The following is a 15,010-nucleotide window of genomic DNA, read 5'->3' as shown; positions in this document are numbered from 1 at the left end:
GGAATAGGGATGTGCCCCCCTCCCCTCAGTGAGGAGGCACAAAGAGGGTGTAGCCACCCTCCAGGACAGTAGCTATTGGCTATTGCCACCCAGACCTAAACACACCCCTAAATTGAGTATTTAGGGGCAAACCTGAACCCAGGAAATCAGATTCCTGCAACCTGAAGAAAGAAGGACTGCTGACCTGTAAGCCCTGCAGAGGCGACGGAGACAACAACTGACTTGGGTCCAGCCCTACCCGCCTGTCTCCAGACTCAAAGAACCTACACAGCGACGCATCCAGCGGTACCAGCGACCTCTGAGGACTCAGAGGACTGACCTGCACCTGAAGGACCAAGAACCTCCCAAGGACAGCGGCTCTCTCCAAAACAACAACCAAGAAAACAACTTTAAAGAGACTCCATCCTTCCGCCGGAAGCGTGAGTTTTCCCACTCTGCACCCAACGCCCCCAGCTCGAGTTCAGGACAACCAACACTGCGGAGGGGACTCCCAGGCGACTCCAACGATGTAAACCACCCTGAGTCGACCTCCCTGCACCCTCACATCGACACCTGTAGAGAGGATCCAGAAGCTCCACCTAACCGCGACTGCCTGGTAACAAAGGAACCCGACACCTGGACCAAGCACTGCACCCGCAGCCCCCAGGACCGAGAGGAACCACCTACCAGGGCAGGAGTGACCAGCAGGTGGCCCTCATCCTAGCCCATTTGATGGCTGGCCCGAGAAGCCCCCCTGTGCCCTGCCTGCATTGCCAGAGTGACCCCCGGGTCCCTCCATTGCTTTCAACGCAAAACCCGACACCTACTTTGCACACTGCACCCAGCTGCCCTAGTGCCACGAAGGGTGTGTTTTGTGTGCTTGTGTGTGTCGACCCGTGCTCTACAAAACCCCACTGGTCTACCCCCGAGGACGCAGGTACTTACCTGCTAGCAGACTGGAACCGGAGCAACCCTGTTCTCCATAGGCGCCTATGTTGTTTGTGCCCTCCTTGGAGACTGAACTTGTAAGTGTTTTATTTAACTGAGAACCTAACCAATACTTACCTCCCCCAGGAACTGTTGAGTTTTGCACTGTGTCCACTTTTAAAATAGCTTATTGCCATTTTTGCCAAAACTGTGTATACTACTGTTTTAATTCAAAGTTCCACACTTACCTGTGTGAAGTACCTTACAATTTATGTACTTACCTAAATTCTGAATCTTGTGGTTCTAAAATAAATTAAGAAAATAATATTTTTTCTATATAAAAACCTATTGGTCTGGAATTAAGTCTTTGAGTTTGTGTTCTCATTTATTGCCTTGTGTGTACAAAAAATGCTTAACACTACCCTCTGATAAGCGTACTGCTTGACCACACTACCACAAAATAGAGCATTAGTATTATCTAATTTTGCCACTATCAACCTCTAAGGGGGTCCCTTGGACTCTGTGCACGCTATCTCTCATTTTGAGATAGTATATTCAGAGCCAACTTCCTACACCTTCTGCTAATCATTTTAGGCTTGAAGGAAAGGTCCGGGACATCGGGTACAGATAGGCACAAATTTGTTTTCTACTGCAAACTGATAGCAAGAAGGGAGATATGTTAAATAGGAGAAGAACCCCTGTTATATACAGAATGGTTGGAAGCACTTAGGCCCATATTTATACTTTTTGACGCAAAACTGCGCTAACGCAGTTTTGCGCCAAAAAAATTAGCGCCGGCTAACGCCATTCTGAAGCGCCATGCGGGCGCCGTATTTATTGAATGGCGTTAGCCGACCGGCACTGCCTGGTGTGCGTGAAAAAAAACCACATACACCAGGCAGCGCCGGCGTAGGGAAAAATGGCGTTTGGGCGTCCAAAAATGGGGCAAGTCAGGCAAAAAAATCGTCTTAACCCGATTTGCGCCATTTTTTTGGGGCGCCCAGACGCCATTAACATGACTCCTGTCTTAGTAAAGACAGGAGTCATGCCCCCTTGCCCAATGGCCATGCCCAGGGGACTTCAAATCAAATCAGGCCCCCCTATGCCAAAAAAAAAATAAAAAATAAATACTTACCACAACTTACCTTTTCTTCCCTGGGATGGGTCCCTCCATCCTTGGGTGTCCTCCTGGAGTGGGCAAGGGTGGCAGGGGGTGTCCCTGGGGGCTTGGAGGGCACCTCTGGGCTCATTCTGAGCCCACAGGTCCCTTAACGCCTGCCCTGACCCAGGCGCTAAAATCCGGCGCAAATGCGGGTTTTTTAGTCCCACCCACTCCCGGGCGTCATTTTTGCCCGGGAGTATAAATACGACGCATATGCATCGGAGTCATTTTTTAAGACTGGAACGGCTACCTTGCATATCATTAACGCAAGGAAGGTGTTCACGCAAAAAAATGACGCTAACTCCATGAACTTTGGCACTAGACGCGTCTAACGCCAAAGTATAAATATGGAGTTAGTTTTGCGTCGAATTTGCGTCGAAAAAAACAACGCGAATTCGGCGCAAACGGAGTATAAATATGCCCCTTAGACATTTCCTGAAAATGGGCACGGTGGTCGGAACTTTAAGTGCTAAAAAAGTTTGGACACCTTTGGCTTAGTGGCTGGTCAAACATTAAATCCTTGTCCAATGATTACACCTATTTTCCTGCCCCCTTGCTTCAATGATATAGCAGCGCCCCAACTGGTTTTGGTTGAGGGAAGAAAGGTTTCCCTGGCTATGATCCATCTACACTAATGAGAGGATGCCCAGGTGGTGGTTTTAGACGATTTGGAGCCTGAGGTGAATAAGGACAACAACAATTTTTTTTTTTAAATTATGTTTTTAGCAAGAGCAGACTGACTTCTACAAAACCCAGCATGGATCGGGAATGGATATGAATTTCTCAATAGCGTCCAAGAGTCAGGAAATAAGTATATGCATACAGGTGGATGGCCCGGAAGCTTATTAGAACACTGAAAAATTCCACTATTTGGCCCCCTGAGGGTGAGCACAAAAGCACAGGGAGAGAATTGTTACAATTGCATGCCCTCTCTCTAATGTGCTGTATGTGTTCTGTGTATGCTTTGCTGATATTTTGAAATCTTGTTACAGGAAGGCACTCAACATATGGATCAAAATTATTTTTTTGTGTCTTCGGTCACAATTATTAACTTGTGACTAAAGGCAAGTAGTGATTTGTGGTACTGTGCATCTATGGGGAGTCTGTGGGTTGTACATGGGGTGTTTACAAAGCTATGCCATGGTTTTGGACACAAAGGTGGTCATTACAACCCTGGCGGTCGGTGTTAAATCGGCGGTAAAACCGCCAACAGGCCGGCGGAAAAAAATTGGAATCACGACCGTGGCGGAAACCGCCAACATAGACAGCCACTTTAACACTCCGACGCCAAGGCGGTACAAACAAACACCGCGGCGGTAACCGCCAACAGACAGGCGGAGGACAATGTACCGCCCACAGAATTACAACAGTCCAATCCGCCACCTTTTCTGGGCCGGATTCACCGCGAACAAAAAGACGTCAGAAACAGGACTTGGAAGGGAAAACGCTCACCTCTACACACCCCATGAGGAACCAGGATGCCATGGAACCGGAACTTCAGATTCTACCTGCCTTTGTCTTCCTGCTCCTCTACCAGGAGCACGAACGCCGGCGGCGAAGACCACAGTGAGTACTGCACCTACGACACAGGGGAGGGGGGAGGGAAAAGAGAGTGACACTCACACGCAACACCCCCACCCTCACCCACTACAACACACACATTACAGTTACACCCGCCAACCCCCCTGGAAGAATGCAAGGACAAAAGGAAATGAGTTGAATGATTGTAATATATTCATTCAAAGATATGAATCAAAAATATATACATATATAAAGATAGTCACACTATAAACAAATATATACACCAAGAATACAAGTCCAAGGGATTCCACCATCATAGTCCGTGGACCACTGGGCCCAAAATGCATGGGTGAGGCCCACACAAGATACCCGAACAAGACGGAGAGAACACTGCTGGGGCATCAGATAGAAATAAAACAGGCACCTCAGGGGTAAGGGAAGGGGGGGCACCTCAGCCGGATGAGTGCACGACGCCAGATCCACGAGGGGGCTCCATGCCCATTGATGTATCATGGGGAGTGCAAAGCCACAGTCTTTCAAGTCTCTACAGTGGGTGGGTTGCCCACTGCGTTATCCTGGGGAGTGCAAAGCCACAGTCTCTCAAGTCTCTACAGTGGGTGGTTTGCCCACTGCTGCATCCTGGGGAGTGCAAAGACACAGTCTCTCAAGTCTCTACAGTGAGTGGTTTGCCCACTACTGCATCCTGGGGAGTGCAAAGCCACAGTCCCTAAAGTGGATAACAGTCTCCACTGGTTCTGGAGGGGCCTTTGTGCCCAGAGTGCTTCATCCTGCCAAGGACAGAGGTAGTGGATGTCATTCTCCACTGGTTCTGGAGGGGGCTTTGTGCCCAGAGTGCTTCATCCTGCCCAGAATGCTTCATCCTGCCAAGGACAGAGGTAGTGGATGTCATTCTCCACTGGTTCTGGGGGGGGGGGGGGCTTTTTGCCCATACTGCTTCATCCTGCCAAGGACAGAGGTAGTGGATGTCATTCTCCACTGGTTCTGGAGGGGGCTTTGTGCCCAGAGAGCTTCATCCTGCCAAGGACAGAGGTAGTGGATATCATTCTCCACTGGTTCTGGAGGGGGCTTTGTGCCCAGAGTGCTTCATCCTGCTTGTGGCGGCCTCAGTAGCATCTGAATCTTTGGCGCTCAGTGGCCTGCGGTGCCGGTGGCGGCGGTGTCCTGTTCAGTGGTGCTGGTGGCGGGGGTGTCCTTGGCAGTGGTGCTGGTGGTGGCAGTGTCCTTGGCAGCGGTGCTGGTGGCGGCGGTGTCCTGTTCAGCGGTGCTTGTGGCGGCGGTGTCCTTGGCAGCTGTGCTGGTGGCGGCGGTGTCCTTGGCAGCGGTGCTGGTGGTGGCGGTGTCCTGTTCAGCAGTGCCTGTGGCGGTCTTGTCCGCCCTGCCGGTTTTCCCAGACTTTCCAGTTTTAGTGTGCCCCTTCCCCACCTTGGATGGTGGCGCAGCTGGATCAATACTCCCACCTGTACCCCTGGGAGCGGCTTTGTTTGAAGATTGTTTTCCTCTCTCCCACCGGGCACTGGCCAATGTCTGGTGTTTTTGAGGTGGGGGACTGTCCGTGCTCTGGCTCCTTGGCACACTGGCTGACCTGCTGCCAGGCACACTCCAGAAGGCAGTCACTACGGGCACCACTACTCCCGCTGATGTTGTGGCTGAGGCACTGGGTTGGGACCTGGAGAGGCGGGCCCTAGGAGACTGAAGGGGTAGGGGAGGTGAGGGTAAGAGGTCAAGGTTGGACAGGTAACGTTTTTTGGACACACAGGGATGGGTAGATGGAGGGGGTTTGGGAGAGGAGGAAGCGGTAGTGGTTGAAGGAGGTGTACGTTTGGTGACTTTGGGTGAAGGTGCATGTGCTGGAGGCTGTTGTGAGGTGGATGGCTGTTGGGTGGGTGTGTGGCTGCGTTTGTGTACCTTGGGAGGTGGGCTCAGGGGATGTGTGAATGGTAGTGGGGGTGGTGACTGCACGTGAGCGGGGTGTGGTGGTGGGTGTGCTGGTGATGGAGGTAGTGGCTGACAATGTAGTGCATGCAGGTGTGAGTGAAGACGAGACTGGGAGGGAGGAGGGAGATGAGGAGGAGGGGAACACAGTGGAGGCAGTGGCGGTTGGTATGTCTGCATGTGTATGATGCTTGCGTGAGTGCCTGTGGGATGTGTGGTGCTTATGTTTGCCTGAGCTTCCCTTGTGCGTTGAGGTGTGTGCATGCTGGTCTGAGGGTGTGCTTGGGATATGCTGAGGTACATGGCTTGGGTCTGGGTGGAGGAAGTTGGAGGGGGGAGGCTAGAGACAGGGACAATGGCTGCCATCAGTGCACAGGCCAGAGTCTGAAAAGCTCACTGATGGGCTGCCTGACCAGAATGAATGCCCTCCAGGTATGCATTGGTTTGTTGCCTCTCTACACCCTGGATAGCATTCATAATGGTAGACTGCCCAACATTCAGGGACCTGAGGAGGTAAATGGCCTCCTCACTGAGGGCAGCAGGGGTGACAGGGGCAGGGGCTGAGGTGCCTGGGGCGAAGGAGATGCCCACCCTCCTGGGTGAGCGGCCATGGAGCAAGCGCTGAGGTGCTGCTGGGAGGGCGGTCCTGGTAAGGGGAGTGGCAGCTGTACCTGTAGATGCGGGGGCACAGAGGGGCCCGCCACTGCAAGGGAGCTCCCGTCAGAGGAGGACTCCGTCCCACTGGTGGATTCCGACTCCGTTGTCTCGCCCTCCAGGGCCATGTGGGATGCAGCTCCCTCCTGCTCCGGTGCCACTGCTCCTCTGCCTGATGATGCTAATGCACACAAGCATAGGGAGACCACAAAAAAGGGGGGGGGGAACAGAAGAAAGACATGTTGAGTGTATGCAATACAGCTACCGTTGGCGGATACTACAGACACAGAAGCCCCCTGCACTAGCCTAATCAATCCCAGGGACATGGTTTACAAGACTATGCCCGATTGCTGCACACATGGATGTCACAGGAGCCTGACTAGGTATGGTTGGCTCTGTACACAGGTGGGGTGGGATGCCACAGGACCTGCCCTAAGAAGGGACCCTGCCTACTAAACTCGCCCTCGCCTAGGGGAACCCACAGCCCACCTCCCCCACCCAGACACCTCGACTGCGCGCTGAATCAGCTGAATGAGAGTGTACTCACCCCCTTGTGGCTGCTGTGATGCCCTCAAGCGCCCATCCAACTCCGGATATGCCACCGCCAGGATCCGGAACATCAGGGGGGTCATGGTGTGACGGGCACCCGTCCCATGTTGCGAGGCCATCCCCAGCTGGGCCTCTGCCGTCTTCTTGTTCCAGCAGCGAATGTCCTCCCATCTTTTCCGGCAGTGGGTGCTCCGTCTGTGGTAGACCCCCAGGGTCCGGACTTCCTTGGCGATGGCACACCAAATATCCTTCTTCTGGTGGGCGCTGACCTACACGAATAGTACAGGGGAAAAGGAGAAGATATAAGCACCCGCACCGTCACAGTCATTGGCCCGCATCCCTACCCTTGCCATGTCGCACATGCACTCACCGTTGTTTCAAGCACCCCTCATTCTCCCCCCCCCATTTTTCATCCACACCACTCCAAACAGCCATTGCCCTTACAGCATGCTCAGAGTGTACTCACCTGTTTGTCTGGAGGACCGTAGAGTACTGTGTACTGGGGGAGGACCCCATCTACTTGTTTCTCCAACTCCTCTGTGCTGAAGGCAGGGGCCCTTTCCCCAGACACATGAGCCATTGTCTCTTGCAGACTGAGGTCACAGCAGCACTTGCAGTGTAGGTCCTCTCCTGTCGAAGATCAGGTATCAAGTGATTGAACAGAGAGAAAATGGCGGTCACGTCCGCGGTGGTGCGAACCGTCACCGCCGGCGTACATCGTCATTGGCTCCTCCGACCCATAGGGTCCAATGTTAACCAATGCAGGGATGTGGCGCTGTCTTAGACCGCCTACCGCGATGGTGTACAACGCCAGCGCAATTACCTCATATCCCCTTGTCCCACCTTACAGGTCAGGCAGCTGCCATTTCAGGGGGCCACATGGCATTCATTTTAAATGCGTTACACATATATAGGCCTCGATTATACACTAAGACAGCCATGTGTCGATTTAGAAAAATGTTCATATAAAGTTGTGTTTACGTATCTCAGTGTTGGTTGACTCTCTGCTCGCTGTTCTCCTCCATAGAGCACGTCCGCTGGGGCAGGTGAGGAGATGGTGGCATCCTCTGGTGTACAGACCACTGGTGGACCTGTCGACAATGGAGGAGCGACATGTGATCATCACCTACAGATTTGATCATGCCACAATCCAGGAACTGTGTGCCCAGTTGGAGCCAGACCTGATGTCAGCTATCCCCCATCCCACAGGAATCCCCCCTCTAGTGCAGGTGCTGTCAGTACTCCATTTCCTGGCAAGTGTGTCTTTTCAAACAACAGTGGCCATAGCATCAGGGATGTCCCAGCCTATGTTTTCCAACGTGTTGTCCAGAGTGTTGTCTGCCCTGCTGAAACACATGCCGAGCTACATCGTTTTCCCTCAGGTGGAGGATTTGCCTACAGTGTAAGGTGACTTCTATGCCCTGGGACATATCCCCAACATCATAGGTGCCATTGATGGGACACATGTGGCCTTGGTCCCCCCACGTAGGATTGAACAGGTGTACAGAAACTGGAAGAGTTACCATTCGATGAATGTGCAGATGGTGTGTTTGGCAGACCAGTACATCTCCCTTGTGAATGCCAAATTTCCTGGCTCAGTGCATGACGCTTACATTCTGAGGAATAGCAGCATCCCTTATGTGATGAGGCAACTCCAGAGGCACCGTGTGTGGCTATTAGGTGAGGACATGGACCCAATATAGTGTGACTAGGTGTCTGGGTCTGGGGATGTCCTTAAGAGTTAGTGTGTGTCTAACAGTTGTCCCTCGATATTTGCAGGTGACTCTGGTTACCCCAACCTGTCATAGCTACTGACCCCAGTGAGGAATCCCAGGACACGGGCAGTCGAACGCTACGAGGCACATGGTCGAACTAGGAGGATTATAGAGAGGACCTTCGGCCTCCTGATGGCCAGGTTCAGGTGCCTTCATATGACAGGTAGGTGTGCCAGATCATTGTGGCCTGCTGTATGCTTCACAACTTGGCTTTACGACGACAGTTGCCTTTTCTTCAGGAGGATGGTCCAGATGGAGGTGTTGTAGCAGCTGTGGAGCCTGTGGACAGTGAAGACGAGGAAGCAGAAGAAGAGGACATAGACTACAGGAACACAGTGATCCAACAATACTTCCAGTGAGACACAGGTAAGAAGACAACACTGCCTGTTACATCTGTTTGATCCTTCTACCTCTCATCTGTCTGTCATTTTCACACAGTGTATGGACCCTGAGTTGTCACTTTCCCTTTTGATTTCACAGATGTGGGTCCCACTGTGTGACATCTGCTTTGTTTCCTCATGGACTAGAGCTGTGTGACATAGGTATGTTGACAATACAATGGATATAGCATTTTTCCACAGTTATTGCAAAGACACATATTCGAAAGCACATACTGATTCCAGATAGTTTTGTGATTTAAGGGTGTTTATTTAAGTGCTAAATAGTGGAGTGGGTTGTAAAATGGTCAGGGGTGATGGTGGAGGAATGTCCATGGCAGAGTCCAGTCTATTAGTCTCACAGGTGCATTGTCCAAAGGGGCATAGGAAGTGGAGCTGAAGCAGTTTAAGGATGGACAGGGTGACAAAGTGGGACAGATGGATGACAATCAGGGTGGTCTAATTTCGTGACGGGGGTCTTGGCATTGTTCTTTGTCTTTGTCCTGGATCTCAGGGACTGCTTGCGGGGTGGTTCTCCATCTGCAGGGGGTGGGGTGCTGGTGTGGTGGTCCTGTGGCAGTGCCTCCTGTCCACTAGCGCCGGCGGAGGTAGTGGGCAGTTAATCGTCCACACTAGTGTCAGGGGTCCCTTGTTGTGCCACAGTGTCCCTCCTGGTGTTGACGAGTTCCTTCAGTACCCCTACAATGGTGCCCAGGGTGGAATTGATGGATTTGAGTTCTCCCTGAACCCCAAATACTGTTCCTCCTGCAGCCGCTGGGTCTCCTGAAACTTGGCCAGTACCGTTGCCATCGTCTCCTGGGAATGGTGGTAGGCTCCCATGATTTTGGAGAGGGCCTCGTGGAGAGTGGGTTCTATGGGCCTGTCCTCTCCCATCGCACAGCAGCCTTCCCAGTTCCCCTGTTTCCCTGGGCCTCTGTCCCCTGAACTGTGTTCCCACTGCCACTGCCCCCAGGTCCCTGGTGTTGTTGGGGTGGTGAGTTAGCCTGGGTTCCCTGTCGTGGTGGACACACTGCTGATTGACGTGTCCTGAGAAGAAAGGTATGGGCCCGCTGGGTGGGTGCTGTGCTGGTGTTTCCAGAGGGGGGAGGCTCTGTGGTGGCCTGTGCCAGTGTGAGGGGAACCGACTGTCCCAAGGTCCCAGATGGGCCGGGCTGGTCATCTGGATCCAGTTGGACAGAGCACTGTGGGCCTCTTATGTGGGTCGAGTGGACATGTCTGGACCCTCGTGTCCGGTGACGTTGGGTAGCAGTCTTGCAGGGGTGTAAAGGCATAATTATTGTATCAGTGTGTGCCATGGTATACAATGGGTGGGTGACCCTGTAGCCCAGTAGTTGCATTCCTGTGTAGGACCTTGTGTGATAATGGTTTAGGGGGGTGTATGGGTATGTGCAGTGGCCATGCTTTGGTGATGGGTGTCCATGCTTTGGTGTTACATGCAGGGCTTGGGTTTGGGATGTGTGGTTTGTGATATTGGGACATACGTGAGGAGTTGGAGTGATGGGGGTGAGGGCGAGGGTGGGGGTATGTGATAGCATGCAGGTGGGTGGGGGATGAAGTAATGAAAGATTTGACTTACCAGAGTCCATTCCTCCAGCTACTCCTGCGAGGCCCTCAGGATGCAGTATAGCCAAGACCTGCTCCTCCCATTTTATTAGTTGTGGGGGAGGAGGTGGGGGTCCGCCACCAGTCCTCTGTACCGCAATGTGGTGTCTTGAGACCACAGAACACACCTTCCCCCGTAGGTCGTTCCACCTCTTCCTGATGTCATCCCTAGTTCTTGGGTGCTGTCCCACTGCGTTGACCCTGTCCACAATTCTGGGCCATAGCTCCATCTTCCTAGCTATGGTGGTGTGCTGCACCTGTGATCAGAATAGCTGTGGCTCTACCCGGATGATTTCCTCCACCATGACCCTGAGCTCCTCCTCAGAGAACCTGGGGTGTCTGTGCGGGGCCATGGGGTGGTGTGGGTGATGTGTGGGGTGGTGTGTGTTGTGATGTGTGGGGTGATATTTAGAGGTGTGTTGTGTGAGGTGCGTGGATGTTGTGTGAGTGATGGTGTAGGGTGCCTGTGGATGCTATTGTTCTTTCAGGTGGTGTCTCTCTCTGGCCTTCTGTCGCAATTGTGGTCGTAAGGGTTTGTGGGTGATGTGGGTGTGTGTTTTATATTGTATTGGGTGTGTGGGAGTGGTGTGTGTATGTGTACCAGGTGTGTGCATTTGGAAGTGTCCAATTTGTGTGTCGTGATAGTGTGGGCGTATTCCTGTTGGCGTGACGGTGGGGGCTTTGTTATCGCCAGTTTATCACTGACCTTTGGTGTGGCGGACTTGTGTGGGTGTCTGGATTTTGGCAGAATCCGAGCTGTGGGTCATAATGACCGTGGCGTAATTCCGCGGCCGCGGCGGTGTGTTGGCGGTCTCCTGCACGACGGTAAGCAGCTTTTACCGCCAATGTTGTAATGACCCCCTAAATCTTATCTACTAAAGTAAATAGACAGGGCTTTGTGCCAAAAAACACCTCCTTGAGGGAAATATTAACAAGAAAAAATGTTTTTATTTCTTCTAAATTTCTTCTAAATTTTCACTCATTGATGTGATGCAGGGGCAGGTCCTGTATTTGGGCGGAGGAGTGTCGACCCTCCACCAGCAGCAGAAGCTTGAGGGTTATGTGCACAGATCAGTGCGCATGTGTGTTTGGCCAGCTGCCTTGGGCCGGCCAAACACACATGCGCAGTAGGCTGTCTGCAGCCCGGTAACCGTGTTGCTGGCCTGAGAGAGCCTGCACAGGCTACCAGTCTGCCTTGGAGCGCCCTGTCTGGGTGCTCCCAGCCAATCCCAGCCAATCCTGACGCTGCTTTGAGGAGCGTCAGGATTGCCGCTGGGAAGGCAGGGAGCCTGTATCTGCAGCAGAAGGCAGCAGAGACAGAGGAGCAGCGTGCGGCGAGTTCAGGTAAGTTTTTTTTATTTTATAATTTTATGCATTTCGCCCCCCCTGCTCCTACCTCCCCCTGCCCCCCCTTTCCCTCCCCGTCGCCCGCACCCGCCCTTCCCCTTTTAGGAGCTGAGAGCCGCGACTGCTGTGATGTACATCACTGCACTTATCTAATGTGTAAAACATTTTAAAGTTAGTCTAAGCATCATATATTTACTCAAATGGTATCCTTCCAGTACAAAATCTATGCAAGACACCCCACGCACAACTTCACCCTATGGTGCAAAGGTGTGGAACTAGAGAGCCTGTTTTTGTACTACTGCTGGGGAAGTGAACTGCAGTGCAATTTCTTAGTAGGCATGGCACTGGAAATCTCTCTGTCGCTATTGCAACAATTCAGTGCCTCTGGTTACTGTTCTGGAACGCACTTCTTTTTTAAAAGACTGCCTCTTCCTTGAATTGCTGCTACAGAAATAATGAACTAATGGCTATCCTCAACCTCCTGTCTTTCAAATTGCTCCCACACATATATTGTTATGGCTTTCACTTGCCTCCTCTGCCTGTCCTTGTTTGAATGCTAGCTGCAGAGATATGTGTGTGTGCTTTGTAGGCTATAGATTCAAATCAGTCTTTCATCTTTCCTAAGTCCATAAAATAAATACGGTTTCAGTTGGGTAATAATGTTGTGTAATAAGCATGGTGTATAAAAGCGCTTTGCTCATCTGCCAGTTCTATATAACTAATAGGTAATTGAGTGCAAAATTGTGGGATTTCAATTCTGTAAATTTCATATTTTTTAAATTTGCTAACCTGGTGAGCTTCTTGAATTTAAAAAAAAAGTTGGAAAAAAAAGTCAAGTTATAACATCCCTGCCCAAACTTACTTCAGGTGGATATTTCTGCCACAAAAATCTTTAGCTGGAAATCAAAGCCGTGGTTAGGTAAAGAAAAATCACAGTTTCACAAAGTGTAAAAGCCCTCTCCTAGTCTGCCATCAAATCTTATATTTTTGCTGACAAAGGTAAGCCTTTCTTTAGTAGCGTAACAAGGATGACATAGTCACTGGTGCAAACAAGGAATATTGCCCTTTGACTACTGTTGGTGTAGAAAATAAAGCAATTATCTAACTTTAATGGATCGCTCATGGCTCTGGGCCCCTGTACCGCTGCACCCGCTAAACGAATGGTAGCTACACCCATGGATTTATTTCACATGCCCCTTAATCTTATGTGAGGACGACTTGGAGAATACACGTTCTGGTTGGCTGAGGTGCAGAACTTACCAGTTCTGTCAGGAGTTGGTGATTACACTTACTATATAACCTGCGCTCACCTTTGGGTAGTTTGGCACAGAGCAGTCAGGCATGTCACAGAAGTGATGTGTAAACATTGGCACAGCACTACCACGCAACAATTACACTGAGCATCACAAAAGAGACTTCACACGAGGTATATGTAAATAAAGTTTGTATTGAACACACACCACACGTTAATTTACACAATATGAACATGATGTAAATCTGGGCATCAATCATATTTAGAAATATAACTAGTAGTACGAGGCCCAACTGTGTTAATACAACATTAACAGCATGTACACATGAGAAAAAATAATACTTTCCCTTCCAGCACCCTCATGCAGTGCAATCACATTGGTAGCACAAGACCCACCCCAGCAATCACCCCAATTCAATATTAAACAGTTAAAGGATGCATCACGGTCTCCAAAGATAGCAGCACTGTGTACATGCAGAGAATCTAAGCACTTTAAGACAGCTCTGTGGCCTAGGCTGCACACGTTAACAACAATGTCAACAGCAATAGTAAACAATGCACATGGTTCCCCCGCTGTGCAGTGTAGTCAATCCCATGCAATCACTCCCACACATTCACTCTGCACAGCTATGCGGTGGCACAGATATCAGGTAGTCTAGTATGCCCGCACTCACAGACACTCACTTCTAGCACCCTAATACGGTGCTCTGACATTTGGCAGGTGAGTGGTCAATGAGTTCACAGAACCCTCTTGAACCCAAACCTTCCTCCACCCTCCAACCAATTCCCGCCCCCAAGAGCTAGAGATGTAGTAACCTTTCCCCGGATACTAGGCCACTCGCGGCCTATGGTTACACTTATTCAGAGTCCTGGGGCAAAGGAGGGGGTAAGAAGGAGAGAATGGTTGATCAGGCAACAGTCGACAAATAGAGGTTTGGCCGCAACTCTGGAAGTTCACTCAGGGGTCCCCACAACAACCTTCTGGCACACCCCTGGTCTGCAAAACAAAGGGGAGGGTCACCTTTAAACACACGCAGTTCAGAGTGGCACCCAGCCAAGCCAGACACTCCAGTCCACAAATAGTTACCAATTCCATGCCTCACAGGAATGGAGGCACCACATCTGGGGCGGGATGAGTTGGGCCATCCCAGGATTCCCGGTTGCACAAGAAGAGTTACCAAATCCGCACCTCCCTGAAAGGAAGCACAATGTCAGGTGCACAATGACTAGAGTCACAACAGACGATTCTGATCACCCATGAAGTGTTACCAATTTCCATGCCCTCCTGTTATGGGCACAATGTCTGGTGCATGATGACCTCAGTGGCACCAGACGATCCCGATAGCATGCACAAAGGTACCACTGCAGTGCCTCCCTGGAATGAGGCACAATGTCTGACAATCCACAATACACAATTTGTTCCAATCCCGTACCTCCCTGGAATGCGGCACAATGTCTGGTTCACAATGTCTTGAGCTGCACCAGACAAATCCAGTCACATACCCACAGATACAAGTTCAACAGTGCTGCACAAGGTAGGTCCCCTCACCTCCGAGGGTTGCTACCAGTGACACGAACACGGCACACAATGAGCATGCAGTAGAGTGTTGCACTAGAGAAATGGGGCACGATCAACAAAAGCGAGTCACACGGGGTCCTGCAAGCTGTGAATCCCCTCACTACCAACCAGATGCTTGTGTGTGTCCTGGCCCCACGATAGCCTTTGAAGGCTCTGCACCAGGCAAATAAGGTCTCCAGGTGCAATACTCAGTTCTATGCTCATGCAGCTGCTATCCGGTGGAATCCAGCAGACAACATACATGTGTAGGAGAGCACTGCTCTCCAGATGACACAGGTAGAAGTTGTAGGTCCCTCACAGGAGGTCTTTGAT

This window comes from Pleurodeles waltl, chromosome 4_2 (assembly GCF_031143425.1).
Source record: "Pleurodeles waltl isolate 20211129_DDA chromosome 4_2, aPleWal1.hap1.20221129, whole genome shotgun sequence".
In the NCBI taxonomy this organism is placed as follows: Eukaryota; Metazoa; Chordata; class Amphibia; order Caudata; family Salamandridae; genus Pleurodeles; species Pleurodeles waltl.
This window is presented reverse-complemented; position numbering follows the sequence as displayed.